This window comes from Dermacentor silvarum, chromosome 7 (assembly GCF_013339745.2).
Source record: "Dermacentor silvarum isolate Dsil-2018 chromosome 7, BIME_Dsil_1.4, whole genome shotgun sequence".
Classification (NCBI taxonomy): Eukaryota; Metazoa; Arthropoda; class Arachnida; order Ixodida; family Ixodidae; genus Dermacentor; species Dermacentor silvarum.
In genome coordinates this window covers 5739829-5766331 of record NC_051160.1, presented here as the reverse complement: position 1 = coordinate 5766331, position 26503 = coordinate 5739829, and positions in this window count along the sequence as shown.

Sequence of the window (26503 nt, the reverse complement as noted above, 5' to 3'; positions counted from 1 at the left end):
ACTGTCCTCTGACCTTCTTCTGTGTTCTGCACGACTTTCTTAATGTCTTTCGGTGCACGGCTAGGACATGCCGAGTTTAGCGATATGTGGCCCTGTTTCTGGCATGCGACACAGAATAGCTCTTCGTCGCATTCGTTGTCTTGAGGGTGTTTTCTACCACACTGCTTACAAACTTCGTCTGAAGGGCAATACTTGGCAATGTGTCCCAATCCGTGACAATTGTAGCAAGCGATAACCTTCGGTCTGTACTCATGCACCCTTGTGATCTCATAATCGAATACGAGCCTGTTTGGGGGAGATTCCGTGTTAAATGTTAGCAGCAGCATGTTTGTCTTCCCGAGCAGACGTGCCTCTAGGATAGTTGCCGTCTCGCATCTCAAGTGATCCTTGATATATTCAATGGTCTGGCCGGGACGCACCTTGATGACCCCCCGACTGTTCCCCACCTTCTGTGTTGGCGTTCTTTCAATTATCACTTCATACGTACGAACGCGACCGCTCATTTTCTCAGCCAGTCGGGTCAGCGCCGCAAGCCTCTTCGCGTGTTCTTCATCCCTGACAGTAACCTTTATGCAGTTCGCCGCAGGGTCGTAGCGGAAAATTGATAATTCTGCAAGTTCCCAACTTCTCGCCGTCATCTCTAGTGCTGCTGTTATAGCCTGCTTAGGTATGTCATGTACGTGTACCTTGTTAAGTGGCCTGATCGAGAGCGCAAAATGAGGTCGACTTACCCGTTCGAGGCGAAGCTGTTCGGGCTTGACTTTTCTGTTTGGTTTCCGCTTGCTGAAAAAGGACCATTCAAGGCTTCCGTTGTCCTCGTTGTCTTCGTCGTTGCTATCGTCGTTGTCGTCCTCGCTAGCATCCTGAATATCCATTTGGTCGTTCAATTGCGACTCCCTTCTTCTGGCCTCTTCCATCGAGGGACGCGCCACGGCGTCTTCGGCTGTAGCGCGGCGTTCACTCGGCGTTTCGACGCTCTCAGCGCGCTTCGCTCGTCGCGTTATCGGCATTCTGGAGGGGCTATTCTTCAAATTTTCGGCGTCTCTAAGCTGAGGTAAGCATGGAGCTTCCGTGCTGGGTCCACTGGAGTGCGAATGTTGCTGTGGTGGCGACATGATGTCGTGCTCACCGGGCCGGCCTCGCCGAGGCCGCACTCGGGCTGGGCCCAGACGTGGTTAGGCTTAGGTCAGTGGGTCGCCGTCGAAAAAGTCCTCGTAGCCAGAAAAAAACGTCAATTGGAGCCGTGAAAAAGCACACCACACTCACAGAAAGTACTCACGGTGTCGTTGCTCAATGTTTACCACGTTGAATGATAGTTCCACGCAAACTTAAAATAAAACATCGAAGAGCCAAAGTGGGCCGCGTCTTCACACTCTGGCGATCGCAGCGCCCCCCCATGGGTCCCAAGAAAGTGTCGTCATCCTGGTCATCCTGTGGCGGCGGTTCGACGGGGGCGCGAGACAAGCAGTCGGCGTCAGAGTGCTTTCGCCCGGACTTGTAAACGACGGTGATGTCGAATTCTTGAAGTCTCAGACTCCATCGTGCGAGGCGACCTGAAGGATCCTTCAAGTTAGCTAGCCAACACAAGGCGTGGTGGTCGCTCACAACCTTAAAGGGCCTGCCATAGAGGTAGGGGCGAAACTTTGATGTAGCCCAGATGATGGCTAGGCACTCCTTTTCTGTTGTGGAATAATTTGCTTCCGCCTTCGATAGCGACCGGCTAGCGTAACTTACAACCCTTTCTAGTCCATCAGTCCTCTGCACAAGCACGGCGCCGAGTCCTACGCCGCTTGCGTCGGTGTGGACTTCGGTATCGGCATTTTCGTCGAAATGCGCAAGGATGGGCGGCGATTGTAGGCGTCGCTTCAGTTCTTCAAATGCTTCGATTTGCGGCATCTCCCACTTGAACTCGACGTCGGCCTTCGTGAGGTACGTCAGTGGCTCGGCGATCCGTGAAAAATCCTTGACGAAGCGCCTGTAATAGGCGCACAGTCCCAGAAATCTACGCACTGCCTTCTTGTCAGCGGGCAGAGGAAAGTTGGAGATGGCCGCAGTTTTCTGAGGGTCGGGGCGCACTCCAGACTTGTTGATGACGTGGCCTAAAAACAAGAGCTCCTCATATGCGAAGCGGCACTTTTCTGGCTTTAACGTGAGTCCGGAGGTTTTGATTGCTTGAAGAACTGTTTCAAGGCGCCGCAGGTGTTCTTCGAAGCTTGAGGCAAACACAACGACGTCGTCCAAATAGACGAGGCAAGTCTGCCACTTCAAGCCTGCCAGTACTGTATCCATGACGCGTTGGAAAGTCGCAGGTGCCGAGCAAAGACCAAACGGCATGACCTTGAACTCGAACAGTCCGTCTGGTGTTATAAAGGCCGTCTTCTCCCGGTCCCTCTCGTCGACTTCGATTTGCCAGTAGCCGGTTTTGAGGTCCATCGACGAAAAATACTTTGCGTTGTATAGTCGATCCAAGGCGTCGTCAATCCGTGGAAGGGGGTATACGTCCTTCTTCGTGACCTTGTTGAGGCGACGATAATCGACGCAGAAACGTAGGGTTCCATCCTTCTTCTTCACTAACACCACGGGGGACGCCCACGGACTCTTGGACGGCTGGATGATGTCGTCGCGTAGCATTTCGTCGACTTGTTGCCTTATGGCCTCGCGTTCGCGTGCCGAAACTCGGTACGGGCTCTGACGCAGTGGGCGGACATTTTCGTCGGTTATGATTCGGTGCTTGGCGACAGGGGTTTGTCGAACTTTTGACGACGACGAGAAGCAATCCTTGTATTGCAGGAGCAGAGCTTTTAGTTGTTCTTTCTTATGCCTGGGAAGGTTCTGATTAACGTTGAAAGTTGCTTCAGGTATTATAGTCGTCGTTGCGGGTGCACTGGAATCCGTGAAGGCGAAAGCACAGATGTCACGTAGTAGTGACGGTAGAGAAAACAGTCACAAAACTGTGTATGACGAAACTGGTTGTTTATTGGGCGAACCTGTGCCCACAAAAGCAAGCTACACTCAAAGCACAACGATAGCGGCGAACACAGTCGGCGATCGTCGAAAATCTGATCAGCGGCGAAACGCGTCGGCTTTTATACCTGAGTCATCGAAGGTTCCAGATTAATCCCTGATGCCCGCGTGTCTTCCAGAAAGTTCTAGACAATTCGCGTCGCTCATACAATCAGATTACATGGGCGTCGGTGACCACAGACGACGGATAGAAGCATTGATAACGTCCGAGAAGCTTCCAATGCAGGCGCGTCCTGCGCCGAGCGATAACGTTTAACATTTGTCAGCCAATGTTGAAAGCGGCTACCGGTGAAAGATAAACATGTGTACGTGTCAGTATTATTTTTATATTTATGTGATCACTGTTTATATTAAAATTGCCATGGAGCACCTGGAGTAGCGCTTACATGCTTACACGCTGGGCGTCTCGGTCACATTATACGGCGTACTCACTGTGTACAATTAAGGCTCTCGTGTGGGATCCGAAATTTTTAACATTGCTAAACATATTACGATCGGTGTTTGGTGTTTCTCTTCATCTTTCATTTCCAGCTTTTCATAAGGCTGCATCTCACCCTCTCTCAGCACGCTTCTTAAACGCACGTGTGCGGTGTTTGTGTTTCTGCGTGTGTGCATAATATGTTTATCTTTCCCTGTTCCCCTTAGAGTATCACAATTTGCGTGGTGTAGACCGTCGGCGCTCCCCTAGTCGCGAACTCGCTTTTTTTTTTTTTTGAAGTTTGTCCTCTTCGTTGTTTTTCATATTGCTTCCACAACACCATCACCAATTTTAGCTAGGCAATTAAGCCACTGAAGAAATGCTTGAGCTTGCCTTCTTTTTTCTTTTTTTCCTGAACGACGCCGTGTGCGCGAGATGTGACAAGTTTCGCGCGGACAGGCGGCAACCGAGCAGAATTGAAATTTCCTCGCTCGGTTTCTCCTAGCACTCGCGACCGAGGCAGTCACATCGTGGTACGCGCGACACGGCGCAGTATAGGGTCGTGTTCTCGCGGCGTGATGTTCTGTTCGTCTTGTTTTCTTTCTTTCCCGGAGTGCTGCAGCGACGAGAGTGCGCGTTCTCACGCTTCGCTTAATCCCCTGCGAGCGTAGTGCGGATGCCGCAAAAGCCTACGAAGGGAGCGTATGCCACTGCTTGTTTGGATCACAAAAGCACGCCAGCGTTGTTTGGAATTAGGCGAAACGCACCGCCTTTCCGCTCTAGTGAAAATTAGAGAAGCTTTCGGCTCCAACTATTAGGATAGGACCAGTTTTCGTGTTGTTTGAAAGCGAGTTCAGTGTTGTGCATCAAGTTAATTCCATGTATATTATCACTTTTTATGTCACTTATCATTGATAAGAGTTTTGTGGGATCCTCCCAACACAGCACATGGCCGGTATTCTGCGATGCCACCTATTCACGCCATTAGTCATGAAACGAGGCCCGTTTTAACATCTTAGCTCTAGAAATCACGAAGCTTTTCGACCTTGCCAGAAAAAAGAAAACACAATATCACATTTCGGTGGATACCTATAGACCGTTTTTCCATGGGCGCCGCCATTGCGTAGGCAGTAGCGCCATCTATGGGCAGTTGGCATGTTGGCTTGGGTGAACGCCCGCGTTGTATGCGGTGGTATACGGACGGTGGCAGTTCCTGATGGATTTTTTCGCACTCGCGCGGTCTATTTAGCATGAAATGGCGTCTTCTACGTGGGGAATGGTCCTGGGAGGCGTAGTGAAGGAATTTAAGGCTGAAGTAATTAAGCGCGTGGAGTAACTGCTGGTGTTAGGGCGGACGGAGCACCCAGCGCGAGGTGCGTGCGTTTGTTTGAGCTTACAATCAGCGTCGGATATCAGTTAAGTATTTCTGAAAATTCGATTCACGAATGTTACCTTACTGCAGCATTCTCAGCACTGTAATTCCAAGCTCTGGTTTAGCTGCAACGAGTAGTTACGAAACATTTGACGATCCTATAACAGCGTGCATACCGTTCTGCTGGAGAATAGCAGTGACAAGCGAACTTTGACAAGCGTTTAAGTTATGTGTAGATACACTCGTCTTGTTTGCTGGGCAAGGTTTCCGACTACAAATAAAATAGTTTGGTTAATAATAGCCGCATACCGTACAGTGTGAATCACACTTTTCGAGTGGTCGAACGACCAGCTGCAGACTGTGCGAGCGCCCGAGGCAGTACTAAATGCTGTGTTATAGATTTGTTTGTTCTATATAGCGTATGGTCCAGGTGGTCCAAGCATGCGGCACGACCATGCGGAGTCTTATTGCGTCGTTATCCCGTGTTCTGTTTTATTTTGCCGCAAAAGAAGGACATATGAACTCTTTTTTTTTTCTTTTTTTTTTCAGTCTCCTAAGTTCAGTCATTTACGACACATTCACCCACGTTACGGAAATTGTGTCCTTACAAATAACTGTTGGATTCTCTTTATGCGATCCCCTTTGTATATTGTGCCTTAGAGGGCAAAAAAGGCAATGCCGATCTAAGCACGAAGCAATCGTGCATATCATGTTGGTTTGCCAACCGCAGTGCTCGCTGTGTTGAGCAAAGCCTTCGGCCTCTTGCAGGAGGCTAGCGTAGACATAGTGATTTGAAGTCTACTAGACTTAAAATGCGTGAGAACGATGCTGGTGGCTGACGAAAATGTTTTACAACAGCTATTCGTCGAGTGAAAACCGATATTGTGTGTTGTTAAGTTCCCTGGGAGGCGGTGGGTTTGAATACTGATCAGAGTTGTCGGCATCTGGAGGGAGCGTATCGATACATCCAACATAGTTCACAACACGTACACACACCGCGGCTGATGATGCGCGTCGTATTTTTGCACATCAAAGAGAAACTTCCAGATACTGTGGTTACTTCTGCACCTAAAGGCTACACAGTGGTTGTTCGACAAACTCGCAAGAACTGACATCCCGTAAATTGCACTCAGAACTAGCTAAAACGCCTCCGAATCGTTCCGCAGCGCGCGACCGGCAACACATTCAAGCCGCGCCGCGCCGGCTCGCACAAGCCAGAGAGGAGGAAAGGCTCGTCGCGCGCCCTTTCCTCCTCGCCCGATGAAAAGGTCTATACACACTATGTCTAGGTCGTGAATGAGCAGGCAGCTGCCTCCGTTACTTCCATGTTTACAATGGATGTGCATGACACCGGTGCGGCTAAGCGAACGTCTATTTCCGCGGATATCGTGTAGACGATGACCGAGAGGACGAACCGAAACTTCAGAGGACATGTAAGCGCTTTCGGAGCTCATGCCAAGCATTGTCCAAACGGTGCGAGCAGCGTAAACAGTTTAGAAGAGCTATGAATTGGGCTAGTTGGTGCGTATTCATTTTCCTTGCGCGAAGTACTGTAGGACGCGACAGGGACGAAACGAACACTGGGCATGAAGCGTACACGAAGTGACACAGGACAGGCGCTTCACATCCAGTGCTCGTTTCGTCCCTGTCAAGTCATACAGTACTTAGCGCAAGGAAAATGAAGCGTATACGGCGTTTGTACTTGAAGCGGGGCTAGGAAAGTATTCCAAGCTGTCCAAACTTGCCGCTTCTGAATTAAATCAGGATCAGTGTCCCTTGCGCACCGTTTTTATTGCGATAGCAATTTTATGGACACTCAAAGCGGATTTCTGCCGTCGCCGTCACCGTGAGGTTCCGTATGACGTCAACGGCAATGAAATCGTCGCCGCGCGCCGTATGCTGTATGTGCGAGTGAAAGCGCGCGGCGCGCACGGGGAGTGAACGCAGGGTGGAGAGCAAACGCGCGTTCTGCGCCGTGCTCCCTGAAGGGCCACATAATTAAGCGTCTCTTTCCTCCTTTACTATCACCATATATAGAAAGCAAACGCGACTTCTTCCGTCGCACGAAAGGCCGTGGGGGGACGGGAGGGAGGGAGGGAGGGAGGGTAGGCTACGTTTAGCTGCGGCACCAAATGCGTAATTATATAAAAACGTTGCGATGCGAGAAGGTGGTAAAGACTTCCGACGCTGCTCGACGAGTGTCCCGTTCTGATCACGTCGAAAACCCCCGAGCCGCCCCCAGAGGCATCGGCAATAGTCACCAACGCCGCGTGCGTTCGGTGCGAATGCGGGCAAAACGCCGACGGCGTCGACAAAAGTTCTGCGCGTTGCCGGTGCTGCTGCATGTCCAAGTTTATACAGCTGATAAAACTACTATCCTTACTCCTTATAGCTCTCTACTAATTTGCTATCGCAATTGATGCTTCGCCTTTCGGGTGAAACTGCGATATGTTTTTTTTTTTTTTTTTCGCCAATCACTGTGAAGCAGTGGCTTGTATTCCTGACTCAGCAACGTTCCTCAGTCCGGTCACTATCTGACTGTTTATTTTCTGCCTAACCACTCGCGGTTGTGTTCTGTTGCGGTAGATTTGTTGTTGCCGCGCACAATGGCTTGGAATGCAGATGTTCTGTACTTTGTAATAGCTTATAGGTAGTTTTCATGTTACGTCACGGATGCAGCTCTCGCCAAAGATGGCAGCCACGACCACGTCAAGGTACCGTATTATCGCGCGCACATTGTTTTGCTTTTTGACGGCGACTGTTTTTCACCGGTTTATCGCTGTTATCGCTTTGTCATTCGACGCAAGACGCGCTTGTCGTGCTGTCATGCCTGTCACGTTTCTTGCCTACGCGTTTCTCGCAGTGCTAGTACCCAAAAATGGCGACATGCTTACTCTGTGGATCGTCAGTCGACGTTCAGCTTCGAACGGTCGTGTGCTGTCGGTGTAGTCCGTCACCCATGCTACGTTGAAGTGATTCACGAGTGCGTCCATTCACTTATTCTTGATACGCGATTGATACGGGCATGAAACTGTCCCCAGAGAAAACGATTTGTAGGAAAAAAAATGGCCCCAAGTAAAAAGATGACTCCTCGAGGAACCCATTTGTAAATTAGAGGTAATTGATGTGCGATTTTTTTTCTAACCCACACTGTTTAGTGAGCAAACTCGGGCCCTGAAGAAGCGATGGCACAATTGGCGAGAGCACCGCCGCGGTAGCTTAGTGGCCATGGCGTGCGCTGGTGAGCTAGAGGTCGCGGGCTCGATCACGGCCACGGCGGGTCCAATCTGATGGGGGCAGGAAGTAGAAACGCTTGTGCACTTAGATTTAGGTTCACCTCAAGGGTGCCTAGCTTGTCAACATTATTCCCGAGTCCCCCACTACGGAGTGTCTCATAATATCATGGCATTGGCATGTAATACCCAATAATTCTTTTTGCATTGGGGAAAGCTGAGTTGGCCCCCGATGACAGGAGGGAGAATTACAAGCGCGGCCGTCGCACAGTAACGAGGTATAGGATCCGATAAGCCGCGGGTGGCATTGTAGGAAGGAGGAAGAAAGACAGAAGGCAGGGAGGTTAACCAGAATGACGTCCGGTTGGCTACCCTACACCGTGGAATGGAAAAGAGGTAATCAACAGAAATACTACTACATAAGATAGCTAACGGTTTCCGTCAGGAGGGTGTGCGGCTCGGCGATTTACGAAATGTTGCCGGACCACATTTCTCCTTTCGCGCAGGCAAGTTGAAACCGGACTGTTTGTCTAACAGCACGCAGAAATTTTCTTTCCCGGGAATGTACTGTGGCCTGTATCTACCGTAGCCGAATGGGCGTTCCACGCCGTATTAGGGGGATGAGGCTGGGGTGTTCAACCGCAATGTTACAACGTCGTTCGCTCTGTTTATACACCTTTGTGCGCTTGTTCTCTGTAATCTGTCATTCCGTGCTTGCTACTAATGTTCCGTTGTAGAATATATTTCGTATGCCAACATCTTTTGTGTGACAATGCGGCGGATTCATTGTTGTCACCGTGACGATAGATAACAGTTTTCACTGCTGTCATCTCGCCTTTGGGGCTATTTTTTCCTACTTAACACACTGGGAATTGCTGCCCCTGTCATTGCTGCCCCTGTCATTGTGTAACGAGCGGTACTCACTCTTGCTGATATTCGGGGTTGACGTCCTTTCTTTTGAAGTACAACGGTACAACGTTGGCGGATGAGTGAATGTTGTTATCCTTGAGGAAAGCCACGCATTGCGAAGGGCCGGCATCACAGGCAGTCCTTGTGCAGCAACGGTCCGTGAACTTGGCCACGTAGATTCATTCCGTTCCTTAATTGGTATGCCAGTCAATATTGCTGCAACCAACTACTGGACACGTCTTCCCTCTACTGTTGCATATTTTGCAGCATTAGTGAAGCACAGTGCGTTAGCGATCATCCAACTGCATTTCCGACAGCTTATCGCACAGTAGCAAGGCGGAAGGTGGTGATGATTTCGCATTCGTGCGCTTTCGACTGAGGCAACGGGCGGATGGACAGATAGATGGATGCTATGAGCGGCCGCTTTGAAACGGGGCGGTTGGTTGCGCCACCAAGCTCTTACACTTATTTTGCTTAATCTTGGGTAGGACACACACGCGCACGCACGCGCGCGAGACCCGCCGCGGTAGCTTAGCGGCTAAGGCGTTGCGCTGCTAAGCACGATGTCGCGGGATTAAATCTCTGCCGCGGCGGCCGCATTTCGATGGGGATGAAATGCAAAAGCGCCCGTGTCCCGTGCATTGGGGGCACGTTAAAGATACCCTGGTGGTCAAAATTATTCCGGAGTCCCCCCACTACGGCGTGCCTGATAATCAAATCGTGGTTCTGGCACGTAAAACCCAATAATTCAATTCAATTCGCGCACGCACGCCCACGAGCACACCTGTGTGTGTGCTTGTTCGTTAACACTGCGTTAGGAATGACTCCATACCAAAAAGAACGAGTCAACGTGCTTTGTACGTAGTGTATTTCTTTCACTATAAGCGACTGTGAAAGCTTTTGTTGAATTCTACTTTTTTTTTTCAATTTATATTGTGCGCAACGTTGTCAGCATATGTAAATAAAGGCGTGTTCTCTCTAACTATAGCAGTTTAGAAATTTTATTTGTGGTAATTTAGTATCAACTTTTACCATGCGATTCCAAGTGGGATCACTGGGATTGAAAGGATTGATTAAGGAAGACGGCGATAAAAGTAGAAAAGACAACTTGGTGCCGGTGGGGGCCGACCGCACAACCTTACCAGTTAAGTTATGGCGGCGGCTGTCCTTCCGTTTACTTCCTTGGGTGCATGGGAATAAAATTAGCCCTGGGAGCGTTAGCCAGCGCCACCCGCGACCACGGCGGCGGATGTGGAACATTCTTTCAATCGAGCGCCACATAGTACATACGTGCTCTCAGGAGCAGGCAACTGGCCGAAACCTTCGGTATCCTACCTCAAGGCACCAAGATTGCCAGAATCTAGACACTCGATACATTCTTGCTTTATTAACAGTGTGAACGTCAATGCGAATTTAACACCAATTAATGATTAATTCTACATTTCAAATTAAAAAATACACAGATAATTTTAGCTACGCTTTCGCTGGCTTTCTGATAATTGTTACTAAAAATAGAGCCCCTCGGTTCCTCTCGTTCACCGTATACCACGCAATGCAGTAATGCACCGCATTGTGGTCAAAATTAATCCGGAGCCCTCCACTACGGCGTGCCTCATAATCAGAACTGCTTTTGGCACGCAAAACCCCAGAAAGAAGAAGAATTACTGCACTTGAATTCAAGTTAGGTGCACAATAGAACCTAACTTGAATGAGCATGCATTGTTCACAACATGCACAAAGATGCGTGTACACGATGAATCAGTGCTATGCACGCTGTCGCGCCCTTTTACATCGTCTCGCGTTGCAGCGAGATGCAGTTTGCTGGACACTGGGCGGTGGTGAACAATGTGCTCGTAAAACTCAGTTAGCCTGCGTTAGAAGCTTCAAGACGTGCAAAGTCGCGTAGCGTAAGCTGCTTCGCGCCGGATTCGCAATAACAACGCGTTGGGTGCGGCGCGAACCGTTGTTTCTGGGAGTTATCAAACCGTTTTCCCGAGCGAAGCATACTTTGGACGCCACGCTTGTTTCACAGTTTTCTCCCGGAGACTCGGGCACACTACAGGCTACGCGGAATCTCGTCATCCAGCTCGGAAGCCATTTATCAGCAGATGCGCAAACACCGCGGAGTTCTCGACTGAAATTACCACGGGGAAATGTGGCATTGCGGCCACCATGGGAATGGTGGTTAGCACACATGGATTTGTTTAATATTCGCGCTTATAGGGCTTCAGACGTTCTTGTCGCTTTATATGTCTTTATTGGCCTCAAGTTACAAGCAATCACATCTTTCTAAACACATGAAGGCAATACGGCCCTTCGCACATGCGCAATCACTGTGGAAGGTTTCATTTCTAACTCAATGGTTTAATGAAAGTGGTAAATTTGCAAAGCCACAAATCGCTTGGAAGCCAGAAGGATGTTGTTTAGGCAAGTCCATGTACTACCCGACATTGCACGCTGACTGAACCACAGTGCTTGTACCTCCCACGAACGCTAGCGCCAAATTTCCCCCTAGTACTTCTTGTAGTAAGCTGTGTGGTTGAGACAGAAGAAGAAACACGCACCGGAAGGCAATAAAAACCTTCGCAGTCGAGAACAACACGTCCGTTAACGCGGCGATCGTGGGCAATATAATTTGCCAGAGAAACGTAAAGGGTCATGTGTTATTAGGGTAGGCGCGGCTTTGAGCCTTTCATAAACCGAACGAACTCCGGAAGCGACCGGGTCGCTTTTAGTTAGCCCTGGTTCAAGTCGACGCATCCTACAAACGCACTAGCGACGAATTGCGCGCATCTGGTCGCGCCAAGCAATAATCCACGTACTTTCGCGAGGACGTAGTAAAAACCCACGTGCTATTGAGCTCCCCGCTATACGCGCCCTTATTAAACGAACGAAAAACTTGGGCCCGGCGACGTAACCTGAATCACTTTCTGAAAGTTTAGATGCGTGCCACCAACGATGCAGTAATGGCCACCCGCTGGCTGGCGCCAGCCGTAAAAAAAACGTTGGCCGTGACAAACCCGCAGCACGACACGCTGGCTTCGAACACCTAAAGCACTCGTCGTAAGCGGACGCGGTCGTATTGCCCTGCGAGTGCGAACATTGAACGACGACGTCCGCAGCGTTGAAGCCAGAACCGCCGCGTCGCCAGTGGATGTGACCACGACACGCAGAGTGCCACGTGGAGCGGGGGAGAAAAGAGAGAGGCATGAGTTAGAAAGGAATTGAGGGAGGGGAGAAATAAGAAAGGCTTGAAGGAATGAATAAAAAATTTATAGAAAGAAGAGTGACAAGGTGTGAACATGTTTTCTGTACGCGAACTTTAGAAGTTATTGCATTTTGAGTGCGTTTTTTTTTTCGAATCATTCCTTCTGTTATGACCATCATTTTCAGCACACTCATTATGTCAGAGATGATGATGATTTAATGGCCTCTCCTTTGAAATGGGCCTGCTTGATTTAATCAGGTATGCTATACATGTTTTTTGTCTAGCATTTATGTATACATCTCGTTAACTTTATTTTCCTCAAAATCTACCTTGTACCGCTGCCTATGATTGTAAGAGCTAGATTAAGGCGTATCAATCTCTTCCCTGCTTTTTTCCCACGAATACTCTAAATGTCTCTTGTTTATTTCGACTGCTGACCGGTTGATGCTTCCCTTCACTTTAAACCTAAGCGCTTCTGGAAGGTGTACGTTACCTACGGTTCTCACTGGGTGTGCTGGATTCCATTAGGATGTGCTGAGTGGTCTCCGGATATTTGCTGCACCATATACATGCCAGCATATACATGACAGGGGTAAATGGAGATCGCAGGGAGAGGCCTTCGTCCTGCAGTGGACATAAAATACAGGCTGATGATGATACATGCCTCATCTATACGAGGTATGTTAGAAAAGTATCCGACCTTTGGCCGAAGAAAAAAAAAAACTGGCATAACTGGAGCGTTGGAAACCTAATCACCTTCAAATTAGTCTCCTTGGGACTCCACACACTTCTCCCAGCGGTGCTGCCATTGTTGGAAGCATTCCGAGAAGGCCCACTTTCGGAATGAAGCTTAGATCAGCTGTCGTTGCAGCCATAATGTCCTCTCTTGTCTGAAATCGCGCTCCTTTCAATGACCTCTTGATTTTGGGAAATAGCCAGAAGTCGCAGGGGGCCATATCAGGAGGATAAGGAGCCTGTTGAACTACAGGAGTCTGGTCTTTCGCCAAAAAAAGTCTGAATCAAGTGCGTGGAGTGTGCAGGAGTATTGTCGTGATGGATGCGCCAATTTCCTGTTGACCACAACTCTGGTCTCTTGCGCTGCATAGCATCACGTAGGCAACGGATGACATCCCTGTAGTACTTTTTGGTGATTGTTTGACCCTGTGGCATGTATTCGTGGTGTACCACACCGCGGAAGTCAAAGAAAGCAGTCAGCATCACTTTGACGTTGCTGCGCACTTGGCGGGCCTTCTTTCGTCTTGGTGACGTGGAATGCTTCCACTGTGACGACTGGGATTTGTTTTCCGGGTCGTACCCGTACACCCAAGACTCGTCACCTGTGCTTATGGTGTTCATGAAGTCGGGGTCACTGTTTGTGGAATCCAGCATGCCCTGTGAGACTTCAACACGAAGTTGCTTTTGCTCCACCGTGAGCAGCTACGGCACGAATTTCGCCGCAACTCTCTTCATGGCCAAATCTTCGGTGATAATGGAATGTGCAGAAAATGTGCTGATGCCCACCCCTTCCGCAATTTCTCGGATAGTCACACGACGGTCCCGGATCACCACAGCGTTCACTTCGTCAATGACCTGGTCATTTCGGCATGTTGATGGCCGACCGGGGCGTGGCTCGCTCTTCACGGATGTGCGGCAGTCTTTAAACCGGTTGTACCACTCCTTAAACTGTGTGCTGCTCATAGCATCGTCACCGAAAGCCGTCTGAACCTTCCGAATGGTTTCCACTTGGCTGTCGCCCAGTTTCTGTCAAAATTTGATGCAGTAGCGCTGCTCCAGTCACTCCGTCATTTTCCTTGCAATAAAAAAACCGATGAGAGCACTGCGCACTACCTCACTCAAACGCTGCGTCCCAGCGACTGACGCTATCGGCAGGCTGGAAAAGATTCGCGCATGTGCACGAAGGTTCAAGGTTGGCTGTTCGCAAAAAAAAAAAAAAAAAAAAATGAGAAGGTCGGATACATTTCTAACAGACCTCATGGTTCCGAGTATTTGTTCCGGTATGTTTTGGTCCTTAGGCAAGTGGCTCGAGCCTCAAATAGCAAGGCACTGACCATTGTGTTATCGTACAGATTTTCCCTTCTCATTTCTTTCTTCTCATTCTTGTAAATCTCCAGGGAAGAGAAAAAGACAGCGCCACCTCTTGGCACAAACCTCTCCTTATGAGGAATCTTTAGATCGGGTCCAACTCCGATTTCCCTATTGAAATATACGAGTATGTAAAACACACAAATGCTTTGATGCGGAAACCGCTGGACCGATATGAACGAAGTTCGTTGCATTTGAGAGAAAGGTATATTCTAGCAACTTTAAGAAGCAGGTTATTAATTTACGACTTCAAATGGTTTACAAAGAATGTCGGAAATCAACAAGGTAAAAAGTCAGTTTCGCCATAAGGACGAAGCAATAAATGCGATAGCAACATGTCAGATGTTAGAATTAATATTACACGAAGTGTAAGACGCGTAGCTGTAGTGGCAGTATGAATTGAAGTAAACGTAAGCTAAGTAAAAACGAGCTGTTGTGCTAGGCGTCCTCTGTTTGAACCGTGCCATCCGATAATTTCATTTATGTTTATTAATTAAAGCCAATTGATGTCTTTCTTAGCGACTGTAACACCACTTTTCCGTATCGGGCATGTTTCAAACCTCTTTCCTGGGACGATCCCGGAGGTAGTGCGCAACCGCGCCAATAAATGACATAATTTTCAGGTTTGAGCTCTGTTATTGTTTCGCATTTTTTATATTTAAGTCTGAGAGGGTTTCAGATTAAAACCATGCACTGTTGGTGTTTTGTTTCATGATATTTATTTGTGGGCTGCCATTCTCGAAATTCTGAGGAGTAACTTTTTCAACAATGTAAGACCTGGCATGAGCAACTTCAGTGATAGAATGATGTGGCAATATAACACGCATTATAACGCATGTCATATATCATGGTATGGCATACACCGTACATATACCTAAAGAATCCGAGGACACCTCAGCACTTCCTATGGGTTTTGAATACGAAAGCATTAATGTCCAATTGAAGGCCGCTGAGTGGTCCTTCGAGTTATGAACTCCTCGCGTGCAATCGAGGCGTTACGGCGCAACAGGTGTTCTGTTTCGCCCGCTCTGCTCTGCCAAGGCGCAGCTCGTGACGTGGCGTCGCTGCCTATGGCAATGCGAGTTTAGTTGCCGCTTCGCTGCTACAGAGGACAGACGCCGGCTTTTACAGCGAAGCTGTTTACCTCTAGCCCCGTATGCATCCCCTGCATGCGATCCCAAGGGGGGTGGGGAGGGGGGGCACCCTGGCCGGCTTACGTCCGTATCACGGCGCACGGACAGGAGTGCTTGGGCCGATTGCGTAGATAGTGCAATATTGGGTCGATCCTCGGCGGAGGTGAAGCAGGCTTCAAGCACTCCGCCAACATCCAAAAATAAGTTTAATATCTTGGGTCCAAAATAGAACCACATAAATTCGGCGTTGTAAGAGGAGCACTGTAAAGAAAGTGCACTTAGTGTAACAAGTTGGTCGTCGTGCGCTTTATTTGCTTTAGATCCTGTTTGACGAATAATGAGAGGGGGAAAGAGTGTGGCGACGGCGCCTGTGCACGTACCTGCGCTTCTGTGATTATCACGTCACGCGCGTCGGAGGTGCCGGCGTGGCGGCAGCAGCGGTTCAGGCAGATGCATGAAAGGTGCGGTGACCACGGCGGCGCTTGTGTCGGCGTTAGTGTGCTGCCGTATGAAAGAAATGTGTGATTTCATAATGTACGCAGCCTACACAGCTTCGCTAGTAAGCCATCCCCATGTGAATGTTGCGGCCTCACAATTTTTTTTTTTGCTCAGTGGGCCATTTGACGCTTTCGCATCAATATATACGGAACATGACGGCGACGGCAAAAATTCACTTGGAGTGTCCATATATTAGCTACCGCAATCAAAAAAAAAAAAATATATATATACACGAAAGTTATAAATCCGCAACTCTGCACCAAAAATAGATTTCAAAATTCTGTAGATTGCATCAGTTGAAGCATATAAAGCAAAGTTGATATATGATTTAACATTTCGTGTGAAGTTCTTACAATGTTTACGAGGGTTTCGCAAAAGTCCCACTCACAAATTAGTGGCACGGCATACTTAGAGCGCTGAATAACAGTATAAACAAAGATTTTGTCCGCTTTAGATGTAATTATTAGGCGCAGTTTACAATATTGTGATGTCGTTTTTTACTGTTTAGTTACAAAATTGTAAACTTCACGCGTGAGCTTTCTCTCTCCTTTTTTTTAACAACGAAGCTATTAGCCTGTATACTTGGTCGGGACATTTCGTGGTGTGGTCACTCAAAAAACGGCTGCTGGAAAAGGGGTTTGTGTTTGTTGAGTTTCCGCGTCAGAGCATCATGTTTTCTCATATATTCGAATTACAATCTGATGCTATCATGTCTATAGGTTGTGTGTAGATCGTACTTTACGCATTTTCTGGCGCAATTTACTTTTGAACATTAATTTAGTTCAATAAGGCACTTGCGCTTGGCGGACGACCTAGAAGAATGAGGATGTATGCTGCACTTCCGCACACGTGCGTGCGCGCGTGACGTATACATCGCTTGTGTGACGTCGTCTAACGTCGGTTGGGGTATTTGTCTAACGCCCGCACCAGCTTCGCTGTTCATCCACTTTCACAGGGTGAAATGGAAGCTAATTTCTTTTTTCTTTGAAACTTTTAACAATTTTTCCGAAAAGATTTAGGGTATATATTGAAAATTCACTTCCTCGAGTTACTAGGTTTTAACTTGTCATCTTCTTTTAAACGCAACAATAAACATAATGAAAATAGGTGCATTCTTTGCCGAAAAAAAAAAGATTTCTTTAATCTCAGGTATTTAGATAGAAGCTCATGACTTAAAGCTTTCCATTAAACACAGTTAATAAAGAAAGAGATAGCGATAACGTTGAGGGCCCCGTGTCGCAGAAAATCCGGCGTCGGTGTCGACATAGGATGGAAGGGAGAAATGGTAGACAAAACAATTGATGAATGATGGAAAAACGGAAGGAACGAATGGAGAGATGTTGAAAGGAAGAAAGAGAGTAAGGAGTTATTAGAAGAACATTCTGTTGTAGAAGCTTGTCAAGCCTGTCAATTACTTCAACTAAAACTGTCATTCGTTGTAACAAATTTGATTATTTACAATCATTATTATTTTCAAGTGGTTGTCATAAAGAAATTGAGTCATTAGTTACTGTTTTTCAGTATTCACGCATGTGCAGATGTCACACTTGTACCGATAATGTTTCCTTTCCCTGTAGTAGTAGTAGTAGTAGTAGTAGTAGTAGTAGTAGTAAACTTTATGGGGAAAAGGCAAAAAGAAAAAAGGAAAATGTGGGTGGAGCCCCTGGTCCATTCCCTGTGACAAAACAAGTTTCAGTAAGCGCTCTTGATCTGTGAGTCTGTGCGTTAGAATGTGGCGCAGACACCTAACACCCGCTGAACACATCAAGTGAAACCACCAACAGCAGCTGCAGCTGCCCAGAAACATCCCTCCCAGATGCCTGGGCCAAACCCGCGGAGTCAGTGCAATACCGGGTCGCGCTTTGGCGATTTTTTCTGCCTATCAACGATACTTACAGCCACGTTTTATGGTAGCGTTAAACGCTTTAGAATGCGTTTGACTGTTTGCCGCTTCTTCTTGTGCGTATTTCTTCCCCTTCCCTTACGTAGAGTAGCGGGCCAGATGCTCCATATTCCGGCCGACCTCTCTACATTTTCAAATCAATAAACTACTTCTTCTTCTTGGCGCTGAAATAGCGTCTTTAATGTACGGCGTTTTATGGCGTTTCTTAACGACAGACGTCAACATCCTCTCATGAAATTACCTATATTGGCTCCACTAAAGGAAACGTTCCATGCAATTAACATCAATACAATTAGTACATCGTATAGTATTGAGCGAGGTTCTGACGTTCGCGTTTACAGGAATCACCGTGTGAACGCAAATTGAGTATTCTTTTTCGTATTGGTGAAGAATGTATACTTCTGTTTATTTTCAAATTCCGACAGCGGTAAGGTTTGCAATTCGATGCAAGCGCTTCCAAGGTCCGCGCGGCGTTCCGCCGTACATAGATACATCCCACTATTGACTGACTGACGGCCGTTCTTTATGTAGTTATACTATATGCGTAAGGCGTTTGTTTGCTATTGAGAAGTGGCCTTCTCTTTCTTTCTCTCACTTTTATTCCTTTTTATAGCGGCATAGCTGAAAGCGTCGACTTCGTGACATGGTTGAGCTATGCGGAAACGAAGCGGTCTGTTTTTGGATAGCTCTTTAGTTTTTGCGGACCCCCGTCCCAGCCATTTATTTATTTATTTATTATTCCCAAACTAAGCGAAACGCGCGTTGGCTTCCCAGTCACGTCGCGTGCGCAATGGCGCGCTGAACCGACGGTCCTCTTTGTCGACGTCAAACTGAAGTGACGCCTCGCACAGGAACGTTTTTCGGCATAGCGTTAGCGCTTTGCCCGTATACCATTAACGCTTCGGTCAACTGCCAACCGCGCCCACGTTATCTATATTTAGCTGCCCACCCGCAGGTAGCTGCTGCTGGCAGGAGCCGCAGTGCAGTTAATATGCTAAAGTGGTCCTGCTATGCTGTTAGGTTTAGTTTGTTTAGATCTGTCTGCTATCTGGGGGCGTTTTCTTTTTATTTGTCTAACTCGCGTGGGTTGGCACACACGGACTAACAAGCGCGTAGATGGGAGAAATCAAATAGAAGGTCGCAGGCATGTTTCGTGCATTCAGTCACCGGGAAAGGTTCCCTCTTGATCAACGCTACCTACGCTTTCTTCGATTCGCGTAATTCTAATAGCTACGTGTAAAACTTGCCCTGTCCCTTCACCGCATTCCAGAGAAATCGACAATGAGTCTTTTTTTTTAATCATAAGTTTTAATCATCAAAATGCGGCCGCGGTGGCAGCATTTCGGTGGTTAAAACATAACCACCGAAAAACCACCGCACCAGCGTATTCCTTGCTCATAGGTGATAAGGAAATATGGTGGACGAACAGGTGCTCCGTAATCCTAAACGCGTCACCCTCAGCAGCTGCAGTCTGATTAGATGGAATGTACGACTGCCGCTGCTAAAGATCTCCAACTATCCCTGCCTAGGGACAAGTGCCTTTGATGGTGAATTCAACGCCTCTCTTCTTTTTTATGACCCCAATGTCTTCGTCATCCTATCACTTTGACCTAAGATGTTCCGGGACCCGTTTATTAACAAAATAGGAACAATACAGGAACAACACGATGGAAAATAACGCATGTTTGTGGAACATGGTTCGGTGCACGCGACAGTGCTTTTCATTTTATCGGGGAATACATTCATTCGATAAAGTTAGGCCTGCACGCATACTATACGCACATTATTCAACATGACGTGACTAACGCAGCTTTGTTTCTCTTTTTCGTGTCGCAGAAACGCGTTCCTACATTTATGTCCACTTCAAAAATGCGTCGCTCGGCGCCACTTTCACAGAGGTGAGTGCCAAACTCTGTTATGGTACACTTGCGGCGGTAATGTGTAAAGTCTGTGGAGGCATCGGTACTTTCAGAGGTTCCCATTGTTGACAACCGCAGCGCCATCACGAAGCCATGAGGATAGCAGCTCCAGATACGCTAGCGCTTAGCTGTATTATGTTCGGGAACATACGGTAGATTTACGAGCGCTGTTGTCGCGTGATACCATAGCGTGAGGAGTATGGCACGGCGCTGCAGAATGCTACAGTGCTCGCGGTTGCTGTTTTAGCACGCGAACAACCACAACCTCGATGGTGTTTTCCGCGAAAGAACGAAAAAAAAAAAAGAATGTTCCGTGACAGGAAAACATTTCCGCTTTTATTGCGCGTCTGCTTCCACGCTCAAAGGTTTTCAAATAGAATACTTGGAACAAGCACACGGTGTGTCGCGAGTTCTTTGCTCAAGCAATTCCAGTCAGGGATAGCTGCATACGAATTGTTCAAGTAGTGCTCGGTCTTTTAACTAAGAACTATGTTGTTTTACTCTATTGAATACGATATAAATCAGTTTGTATTTCTTAACTACGCCGACGTTACACGACACATCGTTCGTGGAAGCAGATGAGATTATATGCGTAAACTCATCAGCCGAAATGTCGTAGAGACGCATAGACACCCGGCGCCACTACGCCAAAGCAATTTCCGGTATCACTGGGTGTACGAAAAAAAAAAAAAAAGCGTAGGAAGCATGCAAATGTTTCTCGGCACTTATAGCACGGGCGTAATTTGAACTGCAAGAAAAATTCCGCTCACCCAGAAAAAGGCGGCGGCAATAAGCGGACGCGAAACCCAATGACTTGCACGGGCTTCCCCTCCTCTATTCTTGTATACGGTCGCCATGGAAACGAGCGAGCGGACGCTAAGGCGTCGGTCGCGATGACGGCGCCGGCGTCTGCTCCAGAAGGGCCTTCGGCTTCTGTACTTTTGCTGCTTAGCCCGTCGTCATCTGCGGCGAACGTACGCTTCGACCAGAGAACTCTTTGGGGATATTGGCGGCGAAGCGGCTCGCCAATGCAATTATCTCTGCTACTGAAAGAAAACAAAGAGCCCTAAAAGCACACGAATATCCTCACACTGAGAGGAAAAAAGAAAGAATGAGAATATACAATTAAAAATGACTCGGCACAATCGAACATTGTCATTGAGGCCCAAATGCACTCGTAGGTCTTCAAAAGGAATTCACGATTCAGCTGCCTACGTGAAAGGGCAGCGCAGCTTGCGTAAGCCGTTTCCATTTTACTTCCTCTAAAATGGAGGCGAAAGGGGGGGGGGGGGGGGGGCGAGGGCTCTCTTTGTCGATATCAAAATACGAGAACCCGGGAATCCTTTCATCTCGACTTTCTTACTAGCGAATGACGACTTACCTGTTCAGAGGCGAATCCACCGCATTAAAGTATTTCGTTCTGAAAGGAGTCTGCATCAGGTGTACGTATACACCGTCTCTTGGTTTGTTGCTCACAGGGCATTCTTCAAACGAATACATGTACGCACCTACGTAGCGCGATGAAATTGTTGTCTAACTATACGCATCTTTAGATGTTTAACACCATGATATTTACTCAGTATGCTGGGCCATTGGTCGGTCACTTATATACTATAACAGTTTCTCTCTCTTTCTTTTTTATGCAGGCTCATGCTTTTTTTATTTTTTTAGTCACCAGAGCCGTATAGAGCAGTAGCACTACTTCAGATTAATTCAAACTTCCGACAGAAGCCATCTCCCGATGAATGTCGACGTGAATGCGATTAGCATTGAACCAATGTAGTGACACACAGCACTGCCACCACCGCAACCTGCAGAAAGAGGTAATCTAGTAACGTTGGCAACCTGTACGCAGCCGGGCTCCCCTCTCGCGCTTTTCACTGCACCCGCTGCGCCATCTTGCAGCGCCGCCGCGAAGTCCGCGCGTGGCGCGGGTCGATTCCACCGCACACCGGAGAAATTTAAAAGATCTTTTTTTTTGTCATTGAAGAGTTGCACATACGCAGTGGCACCTACTCAGTGACGCAAGTTGGTGTCGAAGAGGTACATTGAACAGCGGCACAGACCAAGTGACACATATCCTGTGCGCCAAGTTGGCATCAAACAGGCTCATTGAACAGTGACCCATACCCAGTGCCACATACTCAGTGACCCAAGTTTGTGCAACGATTTGTTTCGAACCCTGCCCTCTAAGCACATCAGCCCGATGACCCATTAGAACATGAACTGCACAGTGACCCAAGTGTGCGGGAAAACGCAGACAGACAGACAGACCGGACCAATCTCTAAAAGTATTCTAAATGTGCTAATCGCACTAATAAATAGCTGAACATTACTCTCAATGAATAACGTATTTAATTTTATTTCATGACTGAAGGATATAATGTTGCAATCACGACATAGCAGCCAGACAGTGCATGCTCTAGGCGTTTCAGCTTAATAAAAAAAAGTCGCAGTTTCGCCCCACAGGCGAAGCATCAATTGCGATAGCAAATTAGTAGAGAGCTATACGGAGTAAGGATAGTAGTTTTATCGGCTGTAACAAGTTGGACACATTCGCTTACTAACTGAATTAACAAGCATGGTGTCAGCGCGCACAAGCAAACATGAATAGATCACACTCGATGATCGCACACAACCGCGGTCAAAACGTGAGCAAACGTGCCAGCAGCAGCGAGCGAAGGTTCGTGCGGTCTATTGCTTGAACGGAAACTGAGCGGCGAAAGCACAGCGCATACAAAGGTAGAAGCCGTGTTGCAGATCGCTTTCAAGATACGGTGCGCGCGACCGCCCGCCGCCGCGCAAAGTACAAGTACGCAGTTTCTCGCAGAGCAGACGCTACACCCCCTCCTTCTCGCGCTGCCTTCCCGCTTTTCTCCTTTCGCCTGCGAGATTCCAGTTCCCCTTGCGCCCGGTCGCACAATACGCATTTGGTGCTGCAGCACAACGTCGTCCGCCCCTCCCTCCCCCCCCCCCCCCCCCCCCCCCCTCGGCCTTTCGCGCAACGGAAGACGTCGCGTTTGTTCTCCGCCGTGCGTTCACTCCCCGTGAAAGCGCGCGTCCCTCGCGAGCTTTCACGCGCACATACAGCATACAGCGCGCGGCGACGATTTTATCGCCCTGGGACTTTATACGGAACCTCAAGGCGAAGATGACGCCGACGGCAGAAATCCGCTTGGAATGTCCATATAATTGCTATCGCAATAAAGAAATTTGGCAGTAACCATCGGAGCATAATTGTCAAAGTTAATCAAAAGCTTTTGTAGACCTGCAGAGACACGATGCTGGGGACACTTGTCGGTTAGCCTATTAGTTAATGCTACGAGGTGTGTGGGTGCCGTGAGGTTGCGCTGCCTGCAGGATCAGCTCTATTTACAAACAGCATTAAAACCCTAGCGAGTAGATATATGGTGCTTTGGTACCAGGATCGGGCCATCAAATCGCCACCTTTGGTTACGCTTTCTCCGGCATAGCTACAGTTTAGTCAGCCGACAGCCGTCCACGCAAAGTGGTGGGAATAGCCAAAATTGATTGGTTGGTTGATTTATTGGTTGATTGATTTGTGGGGTTTAACATTCCAAGACAACATTGGGGTTATGAAACACGCCGTAGTTGGGGAGTGCTCCAGATTAGTTTTGACCACCAGGGTTTTTTGACGTGCACATAAATCTAAGTACACGAGAGAAGTCGACTAGTGCGGACGCGTACAAATCGGCTCTCGTTTTTCAATGTTTTCGGGCGTTTTTCCGCAAAGAACCCTGTAAATATATACAGACGCAAGGAATCCGCTGATACCAGATTTTTTCGGTGGGTGGACTTTTCACCATTTTCTGAGGTTTTGTTCTCCGACCACGCCAGTGAGAGAGCTAACCCTAACGGGCTCAGCCTGCTCGCGGCGCGGCGGCGCAGGTGGGCCTCGGCCTAGCCCCACGCCCGCGTTTTCCCGCCCTTGTGCGCAAGTGATTCGACGCCAAGCGGGTTCGCTAACAGAGAAGCCATGCCCGCAGTGGTAACCGTGGAGGGAATGGATGTTACTGAAGAAGATCTCAACGGTGCGGGCTGGATTACCGCTCTCAGCAGCCGGAGAAAGCAAGATACGAAGAGGCCGCCATTACAGAACAGCCAACGTGGCACCGAGAGCCCGCCGGCTGGCTGCCGCGCTTTTAAAGGACCGTCCAAGAGTCTGATGAAACAAGCCACGGCAGCCTCGCGACTTCCGAAGCTCCCTAAGGATCAAATCAAGACCATCATACGCCCCAAGGGAGGCCTCGACGTATCTAGAGCCGACGTAGTACTCCTCGCTGAAGCCCTAGCCATGGCGGCGGCCCTGAGTGAGCAGCAAGCGAAGGACGACACCGTATGCCCGAACAAGGTACATAACATTTTGGTAATTTCCCCGCCGCACGATTGTAATGCGATAGCCTATGCAAAAATCTCTAAGATCCACACCAAGCACGGCGCCTACGAAATCTCTGCGTATATTGCAGGCCCCGACGGCACATGCAAGGGTGTTTTAAGAAACATCGACCCCTCACACGTCGTGGGAGTGCTCAAGAAAATGATCGTAAACGAGAGAAACCCCACAGCACTTGAAGCAAGATGAATCAAGAACTCGCACGTGGTTGTGATTCTCTTCAAAGGCATGCGCCTGCCCAACAATGTGATATGTGGCATGGCCCTAGTGCCATGTTTCCTTTACAAGCGGCAAGTCGACGTTTTCTACGCGTGTGGTCACGTGGGACATCTAGCCGATGTCTGCACCAGCAGCGTAGAAGAAAGAAGCAAATGTCGCGGTTGCGGAAAGACTATATACGAAAACGAAGAATAGGAACACCAGTGCACCTCCAAGTGCGAGGCGTGCGGAGGATCCCACGTCACAGGGGATCGAACGTGCAAGAAACGCTACCAGATCTCGTATATCGTACGACGTCGACGCTGAAGGCGCCGGAAAGCACAGCTGGACGTCTCCGACGTCACCGACACAAGCGACAGCTCGGCGGCCGCGCCAGCTGCACGAAGCGGCTCCATTCTCAGAACCCGCTCTGAATACAGACAGCGTTCACGTTCGAGAAGAAGATCCAAGCCAAGAAAAAGCGAGAGCTCCGACGCCTCCAGATCGAGATCCCAGAACTGCTCCCAGTCCGCCAAGCGGACCATGTGGGCCGACAAGGTCAAGGGCATGACGCAGCCGTCTCAGTAAGGAAAGAAGAACACATCAAACAAAAGAACAAAAGGTGAGGCACAACCAGAACACAGGGTCGATCCCCGTATCCAATCGCTCGAGGCAGAAAACAGGCAGCTTAGACGCAAGCTCGATGAACTTGAAGAAGCTTTAAATAGCATTAGAGGACAAGTCACAAACCGCGACCAGGCTAGCAACAACAACCCTGGGCAGCTGGCCGGGCAGCCGAAGCGTAAGGCACCCAACCCTGATACGTTAAGCGACACAGAGGAGGAGGACGAGATGATGGAGGATTGTGAGACACCAAACACAGCCTTATCTCCCCCCGCCAAAAATGAGGGTAAATGGGAAAATACCCTGAGTAGGATGATGCAAATGCTTTCCGCCATAGAGTCGAGGGTAACGTTACTAGAAAGACCTAGGGCTTAGCCTAAAAGTAGACAAGCAGTGCAAACAAAGGCGTCCTTAGCTACTCCAAACCCCGACGGAGGCGCTAAAGGATTCTAAGAAATCTACAGTAAGCAAGGTGGCGAATAAAATTAGCAGCACCATCAAAATTTAGCAGTGGAACTGCGCCAGTTTCCAGAGGCGCAAGGCTCCATTAGGTCAACTCGTTCGTTTGATCGGTGGCGCATAAGCCACAAGTTATTTTATTACAAGAAACACTCGGAGAGAAAGACATCTCTATGTCGGGATACCGCACTATCGCGTACAGAGGCGAAAAGGGAAGAGGCATATAGCCATGCTAGTTAAGAAGAGCGTCTCCTTCTGGAGCACGACGTCCCGAAATATAAGGTCGGACTCGAAGCCCAGTTGGTCGAGATCGTGCCCAGTAAAACGAGCAACGCAAATGCCTTCATTCTTTACGTGTAGAGTTCTCCTGCGGACAGGAAAAGAAATTTTAACACCTTATTCAGCGCCGCAATCAGGATAGCCAGAAACACGCCCCTTCTGATTGCGCGTGACTTCAACGCCCCAAACACAGAATGGGGATACGGATTTAACAGTAAGAAAGGCACAAACTTAGCCCGTTGTGCAGCCGATTCTAGCCTCACGCTCATCACGGATCCTAGGTTTCCCACCAGAAGGGGTAACTCAGTCAGTCGCGACACCACACCCGACCTCGCGTTCCTCCGCGGTATGGAGAGTACGTGGGATAATCTCCAGGAGGACATGGGTAGCGACCACTACATTCTCTAAATCGCGGTGCAGGTCAAACCCAAGCGCACCTCCTGGAGAATCATAACGGCAGAGATAAACGAAGTATGGAGTTCGGGGCAGGTCCCGCCGGAATGTCGCACCGCCAAGGTGGTGCTTATCCCCAAACTGGGCAAACCGTCGCATATGGATAACCTGCGTCCCATCTCTCTAACATCATGCATTTGCAAAGTGGCCGAACACGCTATACATAATCGAATCACAGAACACATAGAGAACAACAAACTCTTTAGACACAATTTATTCGGATTTAGAAGAGGTATTTCAACACAGGAGACAATGCTCCTCCTAAAAAGATCAATATTCGACAACGCGTCGCGTGGCGTTAAAGGCATCCTTGCACTCGACCTCGCCAAAGCGTTCGACAAGGTGGCGCATGAGCA